Below are 20147 nucleotides of genomic sequence, written 5' to 3'. Positions count from 1 at the left end.
GCCAGGGAAATATTGTTTATTTACCTCCTCCTTTGTACAGCACTTGTATTTCATAACTGAGGCAAGGTACAAAAGCCTGTACCAATATGCACCTGAGCAAGAGAAAGAAAACTGACAGGAGACTGAACGTCAGGCATTATGGAAACAAAATCAAAATACTCATTGAACTACTTCCTGCTGGCATATATTATAAAGTAGAAACTGCTACTGAAAAAAAACACCAAAACCCACTCAAATGCTAATTTTGTGGTTTGATCATACACCATGTTCATAGCAGCTGGAACACACTGCACGCATATACGCTCAGAGGAGCAATCACGCAAGAAATGTGAAGAACAAATAGTGGTGTTGTTTTAAGGGAGAGGGCTACAGTGTTGACCTCTCCCTCCACATTACTCAATCTGCTTAATGTGAGGAGAAAATGAGGAATGCCTGGCAAAAGCAGAGGGAAAGAGACTACCTTCCTCAGTAAACAAACATCAGAAGCAAAGTTCAAAGTGATTATTTCCCTGCCTAAGTAAAATCAAAAATCCAGATATAGTCAATAGGCTGGAGGAAAGGCGCAAAAGACAAAACTAGCACAACTCGGGTCCCAACTTTAGGAACTCATGCGTTTGACTCTACATCGTGATTACTTACTATTCACCAGCACTACAACATCCATCAGCCCCCATAAGAGGTGGCAAATATATCCACTTTACCAGGCAAACATTTGCACTTCTTGCTGTGTCCTCATCTTTGCACACAACCTGCTCTCAGAAGCAGTTCCCAATGTTTTAAACCATGCCGTGTTAATAATAAGAGTGACCTAGCTAATTAAGAAAGGACACTTCAAATGTTCACATTTGTGTTTTTTAAGTTTTCCTTATCTGTAAATGAAATTAGAAATCAACATTATTGCCATTTTGCAGCCCCAGGGAAAACTGGAACTGTGCTGTGCAAACACACACAGAGAATCACCCCTGCACCAATGAATATACAATCGGAGAGATGAAATAGGGATAAGGAGTGAATGGTTTGCTTGGAAAGCAAATGGATTTGTCCACAGCCATATAGCCGAGCAGGAATAGAGCCTAGGCCTCCCAGCTCCCTTTTCCTGGCTATTTAAAGTTATTTCTGTGTTTATCAGGTACTAGTGGTAGCACATCATCACAGTCAGATTTATGTCAAAGGGAGAGTGCCTTTTCCTAAAATGCAGCTGAAGGACAGCCCTCCAAGTCGTCTAGTCTACCCATTTCCTCTGAAGATAAAGTTTTCCCTGATAATCCCCAACATGCTGATATGATCAGTTCTAAAGCACCTCCAATATCAAGCAATCCATAACTTCCTTACATTGCTCGGCTTCATACTGGAACGTTTTTCCTGGAAGGCTATGCTACATTCCCCGCACCACAGAGTAATCCAAACCCTGCATCTATGATCTAAGTAATACCACCAAATAAAATATATACAAAGAATAACCTTTTAATTGAAGTTCCTAAGTTGCATCTGCATCTGGGACAATTTTCTTTATTGTGGGCTCCAGGAAATTGCAGTGAAATTAACTACTATTTCTATTACCAGCTGGAGCCTGGGATATTTTTTATCAAGGATTGTCTTTAAAACATTTGCTCCCAACAAAGAGAATTTGATTGGTTTTCATTTGAGAGATACTAATTAATTTTTAGCCACCAAAAAAGATAGGAGCTGATGATTCCCTCTGCTTTGTTAGCTGTGAGAATGTGATTACGAGGCCTGTGTTCAGAACCCTCTGAACTTGATGACATCTGCCAGATTTATGAGCTCTGGCAGCTCATAATTAAAGGTACCTCTCAGAAGGAGAGTGAAACCATTATCAAAATCTCACTTAATCTTTACTATAGAGCGGAAGAGCCTGATAGGTGAAACTGGTGGGCTGAACCAACACACTGAATGGTTAAAATGCTTCAGCATCCCTTATCAAGCCTATAACCCTTTCACTTTGGCTTGGATCATTGATTTTGTACAAGCAAGAAGCAGCTGTAAGGGGAGGCTGGAGGTGTTCACGGATTTGGAAGCACAAGTAGCCTGGGACAAATCAGCCAGAATCCCTCCTGGGGAGCACACACTGCCAAAGCAGCAGGGAAAGGGAGGGCAGGGACAGGTGACAGTTTGGGTCTGCTACAGGCCATTCAACCAGGAGGAGCAAGCAGATGAGGCCTCTAGAGACAGATAGTCACAGTCTCATGTTTACAAGCCCTAATTCTCATGGGGGACTTCAACTACCCTGATACCCATTTTAGGGACAAGACAGCAGGCACAAGCTGTCCAGGAGGTTTCTGGAATGCATTGATAACTGCCTTATCCAAGTGTTAGAAGAGCCAATGAGGAGATGTGCTATGCTGGACCTTGTTCTCACCAATAAGGAAGGGCTTGTGTGGAAAGCGAAGTTCAAGGGAAGTATTGGCTGCAGTAACCATGAAACGGTAGAGTTCAAGATCCTTAGGACAGCGAGGTGGGCACACAGCAAGCTCACTGCCCTGGACTTAAGGAGAGTAGATTTGGCCTCTCTGGTAGTCTTTGGCTTGATAGGGTACCATGGCATAAAGCCCTAAAGGGGAGAGGGGCCCAAGAAAACCAGTTAGTATTCAGGTATCACCTCCTCCAAACTCAAAAGCAATGTATTCCAACAAAAAGGAAATCAGGCAAAAATGCCAGGTGGCCTGCATGGATGAACAAGGAACTCTTGGACAATCCTAAACTCAAAAAAGCATCATACAGAGAGTGGAAGCAAGGGCAGGTAGCCTGGGAGGAATACAGAGAAATTGTCTGAGTAGCCAGTGATCAGGCTAGGAAAGAAAGTCCTGAATTAAATTTGGCCAGGGATGTCAAGGGCAAAAAGAAAAGTTTCTATAGGTACATTTGTGATAAAAGGAATACTAGGGAGAGCACAGACCCTCTCTGGAAGGAAGTGGAAGACCTGGTTGCCAAGGATATGGAGAAGGCTGAGGTACTCAACTGTTTTGCTTTATTCTTCACCATCAAGGGCTCCAAACAACACCATCCAAATTGTAGAAGGTAAAGGTAGGAACTGGGAGAATGAAAAACCACCTACTGTAGGAGAAGACCGAGTGCAAGGTCCTGCACCTGGATCGGGGGAATCCCAAGCACAGTTACAGACTAGGCAGAGAATGGCTTGAGAGTAGCCGAGGACTTGGGGTTGCTGGTGGATGAGAAGCTCAACATAAGCCAGCAATGTGCGCTTGCAGCTCAGAAAACTGGCTATATCCTAGGCTGCATCAAAAGATGTGCAAGTAGCAAGCGAAGGGAAGTGATTCTCCCCATCTATTCTGCTCTCATAAGACTTCACCTGGACTATTGCATTCAGTTCTGAGCACAGGAAGGACATGGATCTGTTAAAGCAAGTCCAGAGGAGGGTCATGAAAGTGATCAGAGTGCTGGAGCATCTCCCATGAGGGCAGGCTGAGAGAGTTGGGATTGTTTAGCCTAGACAAAAGTAGACTCCAGGGAGAATTCCTAGCCTTCCAGTAATTAAAGGGGTCTACAGGAAAGCTGGGGAGGGGGGCTCTTTATCAGAGACTACAGGGACAGGACAAGGGGTAATGGGTTTGAGCTGAAAGAGGGCAGATTTAGATTAGATATTAGGAAGAAGTTTGTTCCTGTGAGGGTGATGAAGCACTGGCACAAGTTGCCCAGAGAAGTCACAAATGACCCATCCCTGGAGGTGTTCAAGGCCAGGCTGAATGAGGCTTTGAGCAACGTGATCCAGTGGCACATGTCCCTGCCCATAGCATGAGGAGGGGTGGAGGGGTGGAACTGGGCGATCTTCGAGGTCTCTTCCAACCTAAACCATTCTATGAAAGCCCAAAGCAAAACCTAGGCTTGTGACCCTCTCTGTACAAGGACACATCATCGCATGTAAAGCTGGAGCCTCAAAGTAGACAGACTTCAAAAAATTATTTTTCTTACCTCATCAACACCCTCGTAGCAGTCTTAGGTGCAGTCCTTTCAAGGAGATAAATGTATGGGTTTTCCTCCACTACTGACTAAAGGAGTGGATCATTCTGCATCCAAGTGCTATGCCTTAAGGTGCTGACTTGCACTTGTCCTCAACTACTGTGCAGAGGGCAAGCCTTGAACTCACGCATATCCCTATCATGGATGTGGTCACACAATTTTACTTGGCAGGTGAAGAAATACTGGCTAGTACATTCTGTGCATGATTTGCCATAATTGTAACTTGGGCAGGAATAAACAGGTTATAATTTTTAAAAGTGACCAACATTTTGTCATCCCCTACAATGCAGAATTAGGTCTAAATCCACCTAGGCTCTGTGATCAAGGAGGAAACCATCATGTTAACTTTGCACTGACAGGCATTGGCTAAATCCTGGCCAAATCTAGACACACAAAACCTCCATGCAAGATATGAGAGATCCGGGAACTATATGATGCTTTTCAAATAAGAGTCTTCTGGCTTTGTTTTAAATGTCTTTTTTATTATACTTCAGGGTGACACATCAGATAAAGGCATAAATTCTTATTAAAAAGTCATCACCATCCCAAATTCATTATTAAAAAAACTGAGTTACAATTGCCATAGATAGAAATCTCAGGAATATTTAATAAAACTGAAGAGCTGCATCAGTAAAGCTAAATGAAAAGGTAACCTCATGCTTCATTATAGCAGTGACTGCGTAATAATCTTATACACTCCCAGTGAGATGAAGGACAGCAGCCTTCAGATAATAGCAAAATTATTAAATAGACAGGGAAGTTTTAGACTGATGCCCAGTACTGGGCAAAAAAAGAAGCTCCTGTGGTGATCAGACACTGCGTATTCCCAGTTGCAGAACTTGGGAGAACACAGAGTAAATGGGGATGCAGCCTCCTCAGGCTTGGCTCCTCTAAACTGAAAACAGGTACTCCAAGGGCTGGTTTATCATCCTATTTCAGGAGATCCAAGGCTCACTGGCCCTCAGCTGGCTTCCAAGCAAAATACAGGCATTGAAGAATTTTGTAGAAGGACAGGATTGTGTATTTCTACAATATTATTGTAGAAATTCATTAATTGAATAGTCTTAGAAATAGTCATTCTCTTCATTAGATGAGTGCTGCAAAGTACAAACCTACTTTCAGAGATTATTTCTACCTCCTTTCTCCCCCCCACCACTCAAAATAAGGGGGCTAAATCCAGTGTCTTCAGGTGACAATGTGGGGAGAAGGTGGCACAAAAAATGAATCAGAAATTGGATTCTGTGGGGAAAGAAAATTCTTTGTCTTTACTGATGCTCCCAGGAATCCCAAGACAGTGGTTGTCAGCCTGGGAAATGTAAGTGCTGCTTAAGATAAAGATGGTATTGTAGAAAAAGCAGTGCTAGCAAAAAGTGCCAAATACTCTTTGCCTACAAAAGCCTTAGACCAGGGAGCGACAGGGATATGACATGATCATGTTACACAATGAAGGAGAGGCGATTATGTACATAGATGACCTGTTTCAGGGGAATTTAGAAGAAGGGCTGTTATTAAAAATACAGTGGTCCTCACCCAACTTCCTTGCAATGACAGGTCAATGAAGTCACCTCTTGTGCTGTGTGCGAGATGGATAGGAGAGGTCTTAAGGGTTCTTACCTGCAAAGCCAAAGCAATCACTGACACAATGCAATAATAATGAAGGGGAGGTGAGGGGACAGGAAAGGGCAGCAGAGGGTAGAATCAAGCATCCTGCATGGAATTCCTTCACTGACTATAAACCTGCACTCAGCAGCAAGCCACCTAGCCCCACTGATACTAATTAAGCTTCAGAGGTGGCACACTGTTGGGGAGCACAGGAAATTATACAGCACTTATTGGGAAGTAGCCAGCACAGGAAGAATGCTAAAAATAACTGAAGCTACCACTTATAGTTCTTAGCAAAGCAGTGCAGACTCAGCTCAAACTTCAGAGACAGATCAGCAATCTCACCACACCTTAGGGAAAGACACAGAAGACAGGAGATGGCACTCAAGTCTGAGCCAGTGCCTAGGAGTAGTATGGATATTTGAGGGACACCATACAGAAAGAAATGGAATTGACTACGTAACACAGTAGGAAAAAAGGCCAGAGCTCTGCTAGACTGAACTGCAAGTGCTTCATGAGGCAAAGGAAGGCAACATCTAGCCTCTGTAAAGTGTAGGCATGCCAAAGTTTTAAGTATTACGCTCAGCTTCACTTCCACAAAAACTAAACTTAAATTAGAGCACAAACAACAAATGATCCAAAGCATTGGATTTTCCTATCTTAATAGTTTCAGTAACTTCAGTGTCACAGGACCATGACTACAAGCAGTGTCTTCTCATGTCTCCTACACAGAAGACAAGATAATAGACACCTCCATGCATCCCTAGACATGGGAAATCAATTTAAGTATCTTTAAAAGAGCATAAAAGAGGAAAATAAATCCCATTAACAAGAAACCTAGACATACTACAAGACTTCGATTTTTCTCTGCTGTCATCCAATAATGCTGGATCCACCTTCTCACTCATCATCCCGGTATTAGAAATACTATGCAATTAGAACATAACTTCACAGCACTGTATTTAATAGCTGCACTACCGAGAGGTAATGCAGCAATCACATCCACTTGAACCTTGCCATGCCAGACACTGTACACCACCTACCTGAGGAGATCTAGCACCTCTCGCAAAAACTCTCAGTAGCTCTTTTAAGTTTCAGAAAGTAGTGCTTCCACTGCTGCTTCCCCTGTAAAACTGTTGAAGTAATACCTCTTGTCAGCAGGAAATACTGTGGAGGAAAACGTAGGTGAACAATTCAATTTATAAATCTCATTAGTGGGGTGACTACGCTCTCTCTTTGACAGCCTAAAATATTGGTTTCAAAGGGCAGTCATCCAACTGCCAAAACTAAATTAGCAGTAACTGGCTTCAGATTGAGAATTTCCATACAGAGTTGCACTGACCACAATGAGAACCAAGCTCGCCTCTCCCTTGTTGGTATAGGGCAGCATGAAATACAGTATACCTGGATTTTAAGCTTCCTCAGGACCTCATGTCCCGAAGACACAAGATTCCTATTTCCAGTAAACAATAGTTTGGATCAGAGGGATTTAAAGAGCATGCTTTAAGGAAAACACATTTGAAGTTTCAAAATCCAAGTGAAAAGCCATGCTTCAGCTTTTAGAACCTGAGATTTAGTTCAAGCTGCTCCTACATCTTCAATATTTCTTTCCTGTAAAAAGCATTTTGCTTTATGTTAGTTTAAGATAAGCAAAAATAAAACCTTTCTGTAAAGCATTTCCAATGAGACAAATGAGCACGGAGCTTGGTGAACTCAAGGGCAGCTACTGATTTTGCTCGCTTTCCACAAAGACACAATGCCAACCCCATTTCTAGCTGTGGAGTTGACTGGCTCAGTGGGATGTAGCCGTAGCTAACAGCAAAGACGGATGGTGCTCCTGCTCCAGCAGCCTCCATGCTGTCAGGTAGCTCAGAAATCACATATGTGCTGAACCGCACCATTCAGTGCATTGTTACCGAACACACCTTCTTTGCACCTCTTTCTGTAGTCCCATAAAGAGTCTTTGGCAACCTGCAAGCTTGTTTTGATTTTCAACTCCATACATATTTGTTTCTGTAATACACTGAAAGCACAGCAACTGCACAGTTGGTGACTGAGTTGGGAGTCAGTGAAGAGGGGCAGATCCTGCCATGCAGGCGGGATCCTTTGTTTGCATGCAAGTCTGAATAGCTTGCCTCATCCACAGCATGGGTTATAGAGGGTAGGTGAGACTTCTTCATGCACTTCAGCAGTGATCATCTCTGGCTGATGCCAGCACCGCACTGAATGGCTTTGAAAGGGCAATGGAAACTACTATTCCTACATTATAAGGCTCTCACAGAATGATAAAATAGTTAGGTTTGGAAGGGACCTTAAAGACTACCTTTTTCCAATGCCGCTGCCATGGGCAGGGACATCACACTAGACCAGGCTTGCCCAAGGCCCCATCCAACCTGGCCTTGAACACCTCCAGGGATGGGGCAGCCACAGCTTCCCTGGGCAACCTGTGCCCGTGCCTCACTGTTCTCATGGTGAAGAAATTCTCCCTTATGTCTAGTCTAATTCTGTACCTCTCCAGTTTATACCCATTCCCCCTCATCCTATCCCAACAAGCCTTTGTGAATAGCCCCCCTCCAGCCTTCCTGTAGGCCTCCTTCAGGTCCTGGAAGATTGCTATAAGATCTCCTCTGAGCCTTCTCTTCTCCAGGCTGAACAAGCCCAACTCTCTCAGCCTGTCCTTGTATGGAAGGTGCTCCAGCCCTCTGATCATCTTTGTAGCCCTCCTCTGGACCCATTCCAACACCTCCATATCCTTTCGAGGTTTCCACTGAGGATTCCAGAACTGGACACAGTATTCCAGGTGAAGTCTCACAAGAGAGGAATAGAGGGGCAGAATCACTTCCCTCGCCCTGCTGGCCATGCTTCTTTTGTTGCAGCCCAGAATACAGTTGGCCTTCTGGGCTGTGAGTGCACATTGCCGGCTCATGTCAAGCTTCTCATCTACCAGTACCCCCAAGTCCTTCTCCACAGGGCTTCACTCGGTCACATCATCCCCCACTGTGTACTGAAAACAGGGATTGCCCCATCCCAGGTGCAGGGCCTTACACTTGGCCATGTTGAACTTCATGGGGTTCTCAGAGGCTCACTTCTCCAATCTGTCCAGGTCCCTCTGGATGACATCCCATCCTTCCAGTGTGGCAACTACACCACTCAGCTTGGTGTCATCCGCTAACTTGCTGAGGGTGCACTCAATCTTGCTGTCAATGTCATTGATAAAGATACTGAACAGCACCGGTCCCAGTACAGACCTGTGATGGACATCACATACAGATCTCCATCTGGGCTTTGAGTCATTGACTGCTACTCTTTGAATATGACCATCCAACCAGTTTCTTATCCACTGTACTATCCACCCATCGAATCCATCTCTCTCCAATTTAGGGAGAAGGATGTTGTGGGGGACTATGTCAAAGGCTTCACAGAAGTCCAGATAGATCACATCCATCAGTTTACCGATGTCCACTGCTGTGGTTACCCCATCATAGAAAGCCACCAATTTGGTCATACACAATTCGCCCCTGATGAAGCCATGCTGGCTGCCATTAATCACCTTCCTGTCCTCCATGTGCTTTAGCATAGCTTCTGTTCCATGATCTTCCCAGGCACAGAGGTGAGGCTGACAGGTCAGTAGTTCTCAGGATCATCTTTTCTACACTTTTTAAAAATGGATACAATGTTACCCTTCTTCCAGTCACCAGGGACTTCTCCTGACTGCCATGACTTTTCAAATATTATGGGGAGTGGCTGGGCAACCACATCTGCCAGTTCCCTCAGGACTCTGGGATGCATCCCATCAGGTCCCATGGACTTATGTATGTTCAGGTTCCTCAAGTGTTTGCAAACCTGATCCTCCTCTACTGTGGGAGGGGGTTTACTCCTCTGGTCACCATCTTGCTGTCCCTTCATAGTAGAGGACGCCCTGCAAGTGAACTCAAAAGAGCATACCCCCAATAAAAAAAAGACATTCAGAAAGAAAATATCCAAAACAGGAAAGCTTGAAATATACAAATTTACCTATTTTGAAAAGCAGCAAGGATAATAGTGTATATGCATGCATCATTGATGCATGCATCAATTCCAAGTGTCCCAACGCTGCCCTGATTACTAAATGTTTTATCTAGTTTCATTTATTAGTAATTAAGTCTTCTAAAAACAAACAGGCATCTGGAAATATAGCATTACTTTGTAAATGACTCTGACTTTTACCCCTCCTTAAATCCCACAGGCCAAAGAGTCCTTGAGGACCTCCACTAGATACAGTAGCTTTAGCCTGTTTCTGTCCAGAACATGCTTTCTGTGAACAAACTAGCCAAGAAACTAGCACACAACTAACTACACATCCTATTCTCTACAGTCAGTGTAGCAGATACAGTTCCATGAGGTTTCAGGCAACCTACTTAAGTCTAGCTGATCACAAAATGCATTAGCAACTCAACATATCCATATTATTAGTGAATACTACAGCATTAAACCGTTGGGGTTTAACTTTTTTTTTCATTTGCAGAGACCAGCATCTTTTTAGGACCCAGAAAATACATATGAGCTTAAAACAACTGATGATTTCACATAAGAAGTTTGCTAGGACTGCAGAACCTTTGGTGCTAATTAGCTATGTTATAATAAAATCAGCACAACTATGCAGGCCTGCAATAATTGCTGCTGAAATTGCAGATGATCTGACTAGCAGAGTTTTCATTACCATATATGTCATGCAACACAGGTAGCAAATGATCCCTGTCTTGGGGTGCGGGGGTGGAGAGGGGGAACAACGGGGGGACAGGGACATGATGAATGGAACAAAATCTCATATTTGGCTTTTATTTTTGTTATATTTCTAAAACTCACATTTATGGAAAGGACAGCTTTCTACCAAATCCACTACATATCAGGCTGTTGCATAGTAATGTTAGTTCTTATGCAAGAATGTGAAGTAAAATGGGCTTAAGCCACGAGCAAGGTTTCATGATCAATGTCTGATATTGCAACGTTTTCCCTTTGGATATACAAAACCTGGCCACAGTGAGGAACAGCTGCACACCAAGAAAGAGCTCAGGATCTCGCAGTAAAGAGATGAGCCTCAGAGGTTGCCTGCTCATTGCAGGGGAACGGATTACATAACCTTGAAAGGTCCCTTCCAACTCAAACAGTTTTATGATTTAAAAACTATTTCCGCTGAAAAGCAGCACATTCATTAAATTCTTACACATTCCACCTACTGACAGGAGACAAAGATTCAAGGCAATATGTATTCCTGAAATATGGTTCATGTATATATTAGCAGATGATTTGACCACAACAAGAAGTGGAAAACAAACATTACATACCGCTTCCTTACACCCCCACACCTGGTGGCTTTACATGGAAATGGCTGTCAGCCAGCAACACACTGCAGAGTCTGTCAGCAATGCAGCAGCTCAGTTCAACAGCATACCCTGCCAAAACTCTAATGAAGGCTTGCAAGCAAGAAACTGCATTGTGGGAGAAGGAGCTGAGAGTCTTGTTTGATTCACCAAGAGAAAGCCACCTGCCTTCCAGGGGCTGCACAAGAGAGCAGCTGGCAGCATCAGTACTTTCCCCTCCCAAACAGGGCTCTGTTGCAGTTTTTCCTGTATTCCCACAAGCTCTTCTTTCTCCCTATGCATCAGAGCTGGTTTGCATCTCCCACAGCTGCATCAATTCAATTGAGCAAGGAAACCAAATTCCACCCTCACCCTGTGCTAATTGCTCCTTCCGCTCAATAGGGAAATATGTACCTTCCTCATATAAACAAGCTGAAGCTACCTTTAATATAGTTACACCAGGATTTTTCAGCCTCATACTTCAATTATGAGGAACTCCACACTGCCACCAGAGCAGGTAAATAACTATTTGGGCATTTATAACAGCACCTCAAAGGAGATGATGCCTGTATCACAACACAGTCATTGCAAGAAAACTGCAAGGTATGCACCTGCTGAGAGGCATAGAAAGTCTTTCCCCTTTTGCTGCCCTCTTCCTGGATAAGTCTCTTAACATGCTCTATTTCATCATATGCAGCCTGAAACAGGTGCACGAAAATTAGTAGGTCATAGGAAAAAGAAGATCTCATGGAAATGCATGTGCTGAATGCAGTCCACTTTTCTCCCTTTAGCACGTTCTGTACGTGGCACAGGCACAGTTTCATTACTGAAAAGGAACAGGAACTGATCTAATATATCATAGCTAGTTACAGTAAACACGATGCTAGTTGGTAGATAGGAATAGAGTGCAGCTAATGATGCACCGAGCAGTTTACAGTTCTATTTTTACCGCTTTTGGGGGCTACAGTTTAATCCATGGAGTAGTTCATCTGCATTACTCAGACACATCTCTGACGCCATTCTGGGTAAGCACCACAAAAGACTACTTTGCATCACGTATGGCTGCAGGCTGCGTGGGTCTCCAAGCAAAGAAAAGCAGAGGAGGATTTCTGTCTGTCAGCGATAGAAATAAAGAACCAAGAGCTGGATTAAGCATCTGGAAAATTACTGCAGCCTCACAGCTTTTACTGCCTGCTACCCAGGATGAGTCATCACTGGTTGCCATGGCAACAGCTATTTTCCTTCTCCTGCTGCTGATCAATTTTGTCTGTGTGAAAGTCCCCTGAAACCAAGAGCTGCACAGATAATGCAACAAAGTCACAGAAACTCCCATCAGAGGGCATTTGCATTTTGAACGTGCTAGTCTTGGGACTTGAAGAAATAAAATGGTTGGGGCAGAAGGGCACAGACAGCAAACACTTCATTTTATTCCACCTGCATACCACTTCCAGACAGGCATAGTTAAACTGTACTTCCATTTCCACTAAGCAATGCCTATAGGTAAAACATAATATTCTGTCCTAGACATTAACCTATGATGTTCAACATCAATGTCAGATGGTCCAGCGTTTAAACATATTGTTCTAAAGCAGGGCCTTGCACAGCCCTGTACAGAGCCAGACGTGGCCAAAGAGTTAAGGTTTCTGGGCCCTACCCTCATATCCAACCTTGACAGAATGACCCCAGACAAGTAATTTCCATCCTGGAAACAGCTATTCACCACCTTTGGGTTACTGGGCAATCTGATCTTCTGCCTGAATGTTCTCTCAGGAATAAGCTTCTTCCTTATACCCACTCTGAGTCTCCCTTGTTTCAGTCTACTTGGGCAGAACAAAAAAAAAATAAAAAGAAAGCTAAAAGAAAAAGAAGTCATTTACCCAAGTCCCTCAGTGAAATCTTCCATGCAAATAACAGTAATGCTCATGGCCCTGGGGGGGCTCCTTACCACAGACTTCCCAGTAGGTGCAAAAGGAAGAATAAGGAACTAGCTAACTATCCGCAAATTCAGTTTGTTCTGCAATATTCTCTTCCAGAGGCTGGGGAAGGGAAAAAAAGGAGAAATATGGGTCTTTACACTCATACTAGAACACTCTCTAGTTGTCAACAGTACTTTCTTATTTGTGACATGAGATCGGAGAAGTGCAAAGTGAATGCTGGCTCCCTTCCTGAATTCATCAGACATTTTGCCATTCATCATGAATTTAATTTCATGCTTTAAAGTCACTTAACATGTTGACAGATAACTCCAGGCCTGAGGGCAGAACTGAAGGAAGACTACAGAGCTGAAGTGTCAAAGACTGAACCTTACGCACCCTTGTCACAGGTACACGATTCTAGTGGTGAGAACCTTTCCTTATCATGCTAGCTACTTTACAGATTTCTACATCGATGCCGCATCCTTCTGCATCCAGATGAGGCAACTGAGGAGAAATAATTCAGTTTCCTGTAGCATGGGTAAAAATGGTTATTAGTTCTCTTCATTCAGTCTTCAACAGCATGAGGAGATCTATCAGGTGATGCTTAACTTTGAAAGTAGCCACTAGCAAATTATTACAACAGTCACTGACCTGACCAGGCTGCCCAAGGAGGTGGTTGAGTCGCCATCCCTGGAGGTACTTAAAAGACAGGTAGACGAGGTGCTCAGGGACGTAGTTTAGTGGCAGATAGGAATGGTTGGACTTGATGATCCAAGAGGTCTTTTCCAACCTGGTGAATCTATGATTCTACGGTCAAAGTTCAGAAAGTTTTGCAGAACAGGCAGGCTGCATCATGGACTCACAGGAAAGCACTCCTGCCTTTCCAGATCAGAATTTGGCTCAAATATGGAGCTAAACAAACTAAGAACTATGTTGTGAGACCATACCCTGGCCCAAATGCACCTGCAAAATGTATGTATTCTTCAGCAACAGCCATATGGGAGCTCTTGCAGGCTTACAGTGCCGATGTTTGCAGACAACCAAAACAAGCAGTCAGTTCTCAGACACCGAATCACTATGATGATGCTATTGAGATATTACATTTATTTTACACCTCTAGCAGACAAGCAGTTTCCTACATCACTGAAAACACTGCTTTACTATAGAAAATAAGAGGTTAGATTAAGTTTGAGATGTGTCAAAGAGATGGGGGTTGGGGAGAGAGCAGAATTCTTCAAGCAAAAGCTCCTTGTGCCAGAAGATCAACAGTTCATAAAAATAGAATAGGATCCAGTGTCATACAGTAATTGCCATATCTGGAACTTCTGAAAGCCCTGTACCAAGTCATCGGGCAAAATCTGGTGCATTAATGTGATAACTGCGTGCAGAGTACAAAGGGAGTAAATGTCTTAGGATACATCAAGAAGTCAAAAAGATATAATAAGTTTTAATATTAACAAAGCATACTTTCTGTGAGAAAGGAAGAAGGATCAGTGTGAAGATGTTATTAAAAGAGACTTTTTTTAAACCCAAGGTTATAGTCCATGAAATCTAAAGCTATCACCAGAAAATGTTCTTTATATAGAAAGAGAAGGATATATTATTTAATTAATTCCAAAAATAGGAAAACTATTAGAAAAAATAGACCACGCAAGCTCCAGAGCTGCTTTATGAATAGAAGTAACAAATACCTTTTCACACTAAAAAAATGAAACCATCCCACAACAAAAAAAACCCACCAACCAAACAAAAAAAACCCAACACACAAGAAATAAATTAGAACCCCAAAACCCACCATGAAAAAAAAAAAAATCAGTGGGGTAAACCCTTTTTCATCCCAGAGAGATGACAGAAGAACAGGAAGTTAGTGCGTGCATACCAGAAAGTAAAACCGCATGTAAATACAATTAAATTAACCTAACACGGTTTTATTTGAGAATGAACACAAGTCAAAAAACATACGGCATACAGGCCAGTTGAATAATGCATGCTGTCCTTCTAGTTCAGAGTGAATATTTATAGATGAAATAACATTTTCAGTCTTAATAGATGGCCTCTAAACATAGAACGAATTGTTTTTAAGAAGCATACTGGGAAAAGAAAGGAAGATCTTTAGCTTCCAGAGCAACACTTCCATTTGAAATATTGCACTAACCTTAAACTTGTGCTAAAGCCATCCTGAAGATTCTACTGGCTTGGCCTCAGTATGGACAGTACCAGTGTGGATGTTCAAGACTGCCTGGTTAGCAGTCACTGACAAGGAAGGGAGGATGTAGAACAGATCTGAAGCATGCTAGTTTCCTCTATCAGTCCTTGGACTTTTTGCTAAGACAAAGATAGAGGAAAGCCTGTGGACTTCATCTACTACTGCACTCATACCCACACTTCCTGTCTAGACCACTGAAGAGTGAAAAATGCCTAAATGCTGTATTATCCATTCACCAATCTTCAGATCCATCTAGGAAGTACACCTCAAATTGTTAATCCCATTTTACAGTTCTCTGCCACCAACACAGCTCCCAGTCCAGGTTAATAATTTCTAATGTTAGCTAGCATCTACCAGTGAAAACTCAGCCCAGGGACAGTGCTGATGTATTATCAGAGCAACAGTTATTTATGAACTTGCACCTTCTTGGCTGCCAAGGACTATTTTGAAAGCCCCTGCTCCCATTCCGTCCATGTTGGACGAGGACACATACAGCTGCCTCAAGTTAAGCTAAACTAGCACTAGGAGAATTAAAAAAAACACAAATACAAACAAACATACTCCAAAAGAGAAAAAAAGAAAAAAAAAAAATCAACCAACCCCCCCAAGGAGAGTTACTGTACTGCAAATGTGAGGATGAGTCCATTTCCACCCAGAACTGTATCTACAGACATGAACCAGATGAAAGCAGTGAAGAGATATTTTTTAAAGTAACTAAGAGCTAAGCAAGTCTAAGGAGATAAGCACAGTATGTTACGTACTTGGCCAGCTCATCTACATCAGATCTGCAATGCAGAATTGCACATAGATATCAAAGCAGCACTACTAGCCACACATCCCCCTTCCAACCAGCAGGGGCTTTGAGATGAATTAACCATAAGATCTTCCTGACATTTTTCCCTTTACTTTCTTAAACAATCCAAAAGGAAGGACATGGCAGAAAGCAAATCCCTTCTGAAAGCTCAGGAAATGAGGCAAGGTCACAGCCCTCCCTCCTCTAATGGATACTGCAAGCTGTTCAGGAATCCCAGCAGACAAGAAGTAGAGCTTCCTGGGAGGTAGGCGTTGTGTGGTTTGGTTTGAGTTTTGGGGTTGGTTCCCCCCCCTCCCCTGGCCAGAATGGACACGATTTTCAGCTAGCGTTCTATTGAAAGGCTGGTCACACTTAGGGATGACTCAGCTTCCCAGATTGATAAGGCTCACTTTGTGGTTAGTAGTCTGTAAATATCATAGTACAAATTATTCTCATTACTGGGTATAGGTTTATGCATTCCTCCTCACGGACTGCAGGACAGAAATCAGCTCCCCGTCCTGTCAGAGGGATAACAAAACACAACAACAAAAATCCAACAAACAAAAAGCCCACAACAAAACCCTTCCTCAAAACCACCAGTTGTGCAATCTGTTAGCAGACAAGTCATGCCGCTCTAGCTTTCTCTCACTTTCTGTGCCTCTACCCAGGACATTTGTATACCCTACTGCTTGCTATTTTTAGTGGTTACTCAGGAACATGTCTACCAAGTAGAATACATTATCCCATCACTAAAAGCTGTCACTTTATAAAACAAATTCCCTGGGACCATTTAATTTATGCCCCTGAATCAAGTCTGTTCTTCTGCTGCTGATTTTCCACATCATTCTGTTAACTGTTTGATGTTAAGATGAATCTTACCAGCATATTTGAACCAAGCCCTGGCATCCAGAATGAGGTCTCCTTAGAAGGCAAAAGTGGATTTATATTTAGCTTTATAAGTAGCTCTCTGAATGACAGGGTATAGTGGCCTACTTGTAGATCTACAGTAGCGTACCTATAGAATTCCACCACTGAAATCTGCTTCATTATTTCACAGGAAAGGAAGACCCTCACAAGTCTGTAATCCAATTTCCAGTAGCCACTGAACAGACCTACAAATGACCTACCAGGACCTGCCAGCAAAGACTAAGCTTCACATAAGACTGACAAGTTAATGTGCTGGCTGACCCTTCTAGTGTTGTATTGCCTGAGCCTGCATTCATGCAGTCATGCTTTACAGCCAGCAACAGGTTTTCTGAATTTGTCCAATATAATTTGGATCCATTTCCTCCAATTCCCACAAAAAAAAGTAAAAGAAAAGAAATCTGCTGACAACAAGCTCTACAATTTCATTATACATTACAGGAATCAACAGGCTTAAGAAAAACCCACCAGACTCCAACTGTATTTCAATAAAAGCAATAGTCTTTCCCTGTTCATCTTTACCATAACATTTATAGCACTCCTCCATATCTTACTGCAGCCCCTTCTCTACCAGGGAGAGGAATCAAACCACTTATGTTCTCTTCACACCGCAGTGAGTATATGCCTTTGGCCATTATCATTGCTTATTTCCATTTTTTTTTTTTGCTTTGCTCTTCTGTAAAGATTTTAAGGCAGTTATTAGAAGTGGCTACAGTATTCAAGAGATGGATTACACCATTGTCAAACATCCATTCTGTTACTATTTAAATCAACCTGTCTTTCCTTCAGATTCCTAACTTCCTAACTCATGTGCACTAACCAGACAGTCTATGAAATACCTACAATTCCATGTTCTTTCCTAAATTACAGTCCGTGTGTATATATATATACACATCTCTAACTATTCAAGCTGAGGTTTTTTTCCCTACCCAGAAGTACTCAGCACTTCACATCTATGAGTTTCTGCAGGTAATATTATCACCACCAACAAATCCAGATCAGCAGGGTAGACAGACACTTGTTCTCTAGGAGCCTGATGAAGACCCAGAGCATTCATCATATCAGCTAATGGAAAGCAATGAGAAACGGATATCATATTTTAGCCTGGCTGGACAGCATACAACCTGCTAAGCTGACATTTTATTCATTCCTCTTCCCTTATCTCCTTTGCACAGACAGTGTGATTTAGGAAGTACTTCTGTCACAGCAGTGCACTGCGGAGAATTTGTACCACTTCACACTCTCTTCAGGTGCATGCAAGGATGAAATGCAACTAAAAAAATAAATACCAAAAATAATTGAGTGTTCAGTGGAGTACAGTAGTTCTATTCATTCTGCTCTAAAGACTCAAACACACCTAAAACCTCTGGACAAAGAAGTACTACCAATGTCAGAAGCATTTCAATTTAAATTGAGTTCTACAGCAATGAAGCTCCCCACCCCCTAGTAGTAGTAAGTTGAAGGCATACACACAGCTGCTTAAAACAGGAGCCTATCACAGCTTTCAGATTCACTGAACACCCCTGCACAACTGTTTCTTCTTGCATTCTTTTAGCTCTGTCACCAACAAGATCTTCTTTCAGTCCCATGTGAGTCATTAAATAGCCATCTAACACCATCTGCTGGATTGTGAAGAAAAAATATAGCAGCACCTTACTGCTGGGCAGAAAGGAAGGAAGCAAAAAAAAAAGATATTAAGATGCCTGTGGCTTGGCTATGACTGGGTCCTCCCCTCCCACCTATAGTTTCTTTGTTCTATGTCCTCTTTTTGAAAGGTAAGTTTGGGCTGCTGGCACTAATGGGCAACCACAAAGACAAAAAGTCCTCTGCTCTGTATTGTACACGGGGCTGTGCAGTGCAATTATGCTTAGAGATCATCACTACGCCTTCCTGACAAAGAAGAAAGTAACACCAGTAAAAGAAGCTTCCCTGAAAGCAAACTTTCTGCAAAGTCAGGATATAATTCTGACGGAGAAGTAGTGCAGAAATGAGCTGGCTTTCTGCTGAAAATCCAGGACCTCAGCATGAGTCAGAAGCTGTGGACATGGAGCCTCTGCAGCGAGAGGAAGCAGCCATTACACACTCAGACATTAGCTGTTGGTTTCTTGCATACTGTACGAAGGCCAAAGAACCAGTTATCTCAGCATCATGCAAACGTGCTTTTCAAAGACTGGCAGGGATATTTTTAACATCCAATTAGGCAGCTGCCACTGCTGTCCTGTGCAAGATGATAGCTTTTAATTACTTATTTATGACAGGAGACTGTACCTCCCTCGTTGTTTCTTCAAGTGAAATTTATTTCACACATCACCTAGCTCCTTGCAACACAGGAGATGCAGTGGATAAGCCGTTTCTTTCACCAAGGTAAAATACAGGTCTGCCTGAAGTTGTATCAGGTACAGAACACGCTGCTGAGGTTGTATGTTCCCTGCTTGTCCCTGTTTTCTTATTTTCATACTGAAATTAGGGATTAATTGCATATTCAACAGTTATTAGACATCAGATTTTATGTAAGATCCTGATTTTGTCAGCCAGACATTGCATGAAAGGACAGGTTATCTTTATTGATTCTTTACCCTACTAAGTCAGGGAAAGTACTGCCAGGATTTTACCCTGTGTAGCTAACGATACGTCTGTTCCCCTATTCAAGGCTTTCCAGCTTTCTGGAAGCACCAATATTTTAGCAAAACAAGTCTCACAGCAGCAAGCAGGCCAGTTCAGTTAATGCTGTAAAAGCTACAAGGAGCCCTGAATCACACGATCCCCTTGGCAGCAAGGGGAAATAAAGGTCATGCCTCATGCATTGGTGCTGCCCCAAACGGAAGCTTACCTTCTGTCATAGAGGCAAGCTTGAGCACAGGATGAATTTGTTGAAGTATTCCCAGGAGAAAGAGGGTAGTTTTTGTGGCACTGTGCAAGACAGTGTTAAGACTGCTTCTGAAATACTGCAGATGGCTCTGCTCAAGTTCAGGATGGATGAATTTCAACTGAGTCAGCACAGAAAAGGACTCCAAGATGAACACGGCAAAAGAAAACCAAATACCTGAAAGGGGGGGATGAATAAAACCAAACGTTTGCCAGGTTAGCAAGCAAAATTGAGGCTAGGATTGCAGTTTCAAAATAGGCTTAGTATGTTGTAACAGCAGTTTGCCACCAGAAGGGAAACCCCACTTATTCCAGCCTTATAGTCCCACTGTCTCCCTTGCTTTAATAAGTGAGATCACGAGCCCATACAGCTCGCTGTGCTGCTGCAGCACAGCCAGGTCAGACAGAGGAAGCAGCAGGAGCATGCAGCTGAACATCTCTTCCCGCAGAAGCAAGAGCAAATGAAGCATAATGTAAAACTCTCTTATGTGGGAAATCTGTGAAAT

General features: G+C 42.8%; 1 long non-coding RNA gene across 1 annotated transcript in view; it reads right to left on the bottom strand.

Annotated features, from left to right (window-relative positions):
• The window catches only part of LOC128854619 (uncharacterized), a 236304-nt gene extending 216562 nt beyond the window's left edge, over window positions 1-19742 (bottom strand). Inside the window, exon 1 of the long non-coding RNA XR_008453605.1 lies at window positions 19607-19742. This is a non-coding gene — a long non-coding RNA (uncharacterized LOC128854619). The remainder of the gene's footprint in view (window positions 1-19606) is intronic.
• Window positions 19743-20147: the final 405 nt, after the last annotated feature.

Source organism: Cuculus canorus, chromosome 1 (genome assembly GCF_017976375.1).
Source record: "Cuculus canorus isolate bCucCan1 chromosome 1, bCucCan1.pri, whole genome shotgun sequence".
Lineage (NCBI taxonomy): Eukaryota > Metazoa > Chordata > Aves > Cuculiformes > Cuculidae > Cuculus > Cuculus canorus.
This window is presented reverse-complemented; position numbering and strand designations above follow the sequence as displayed.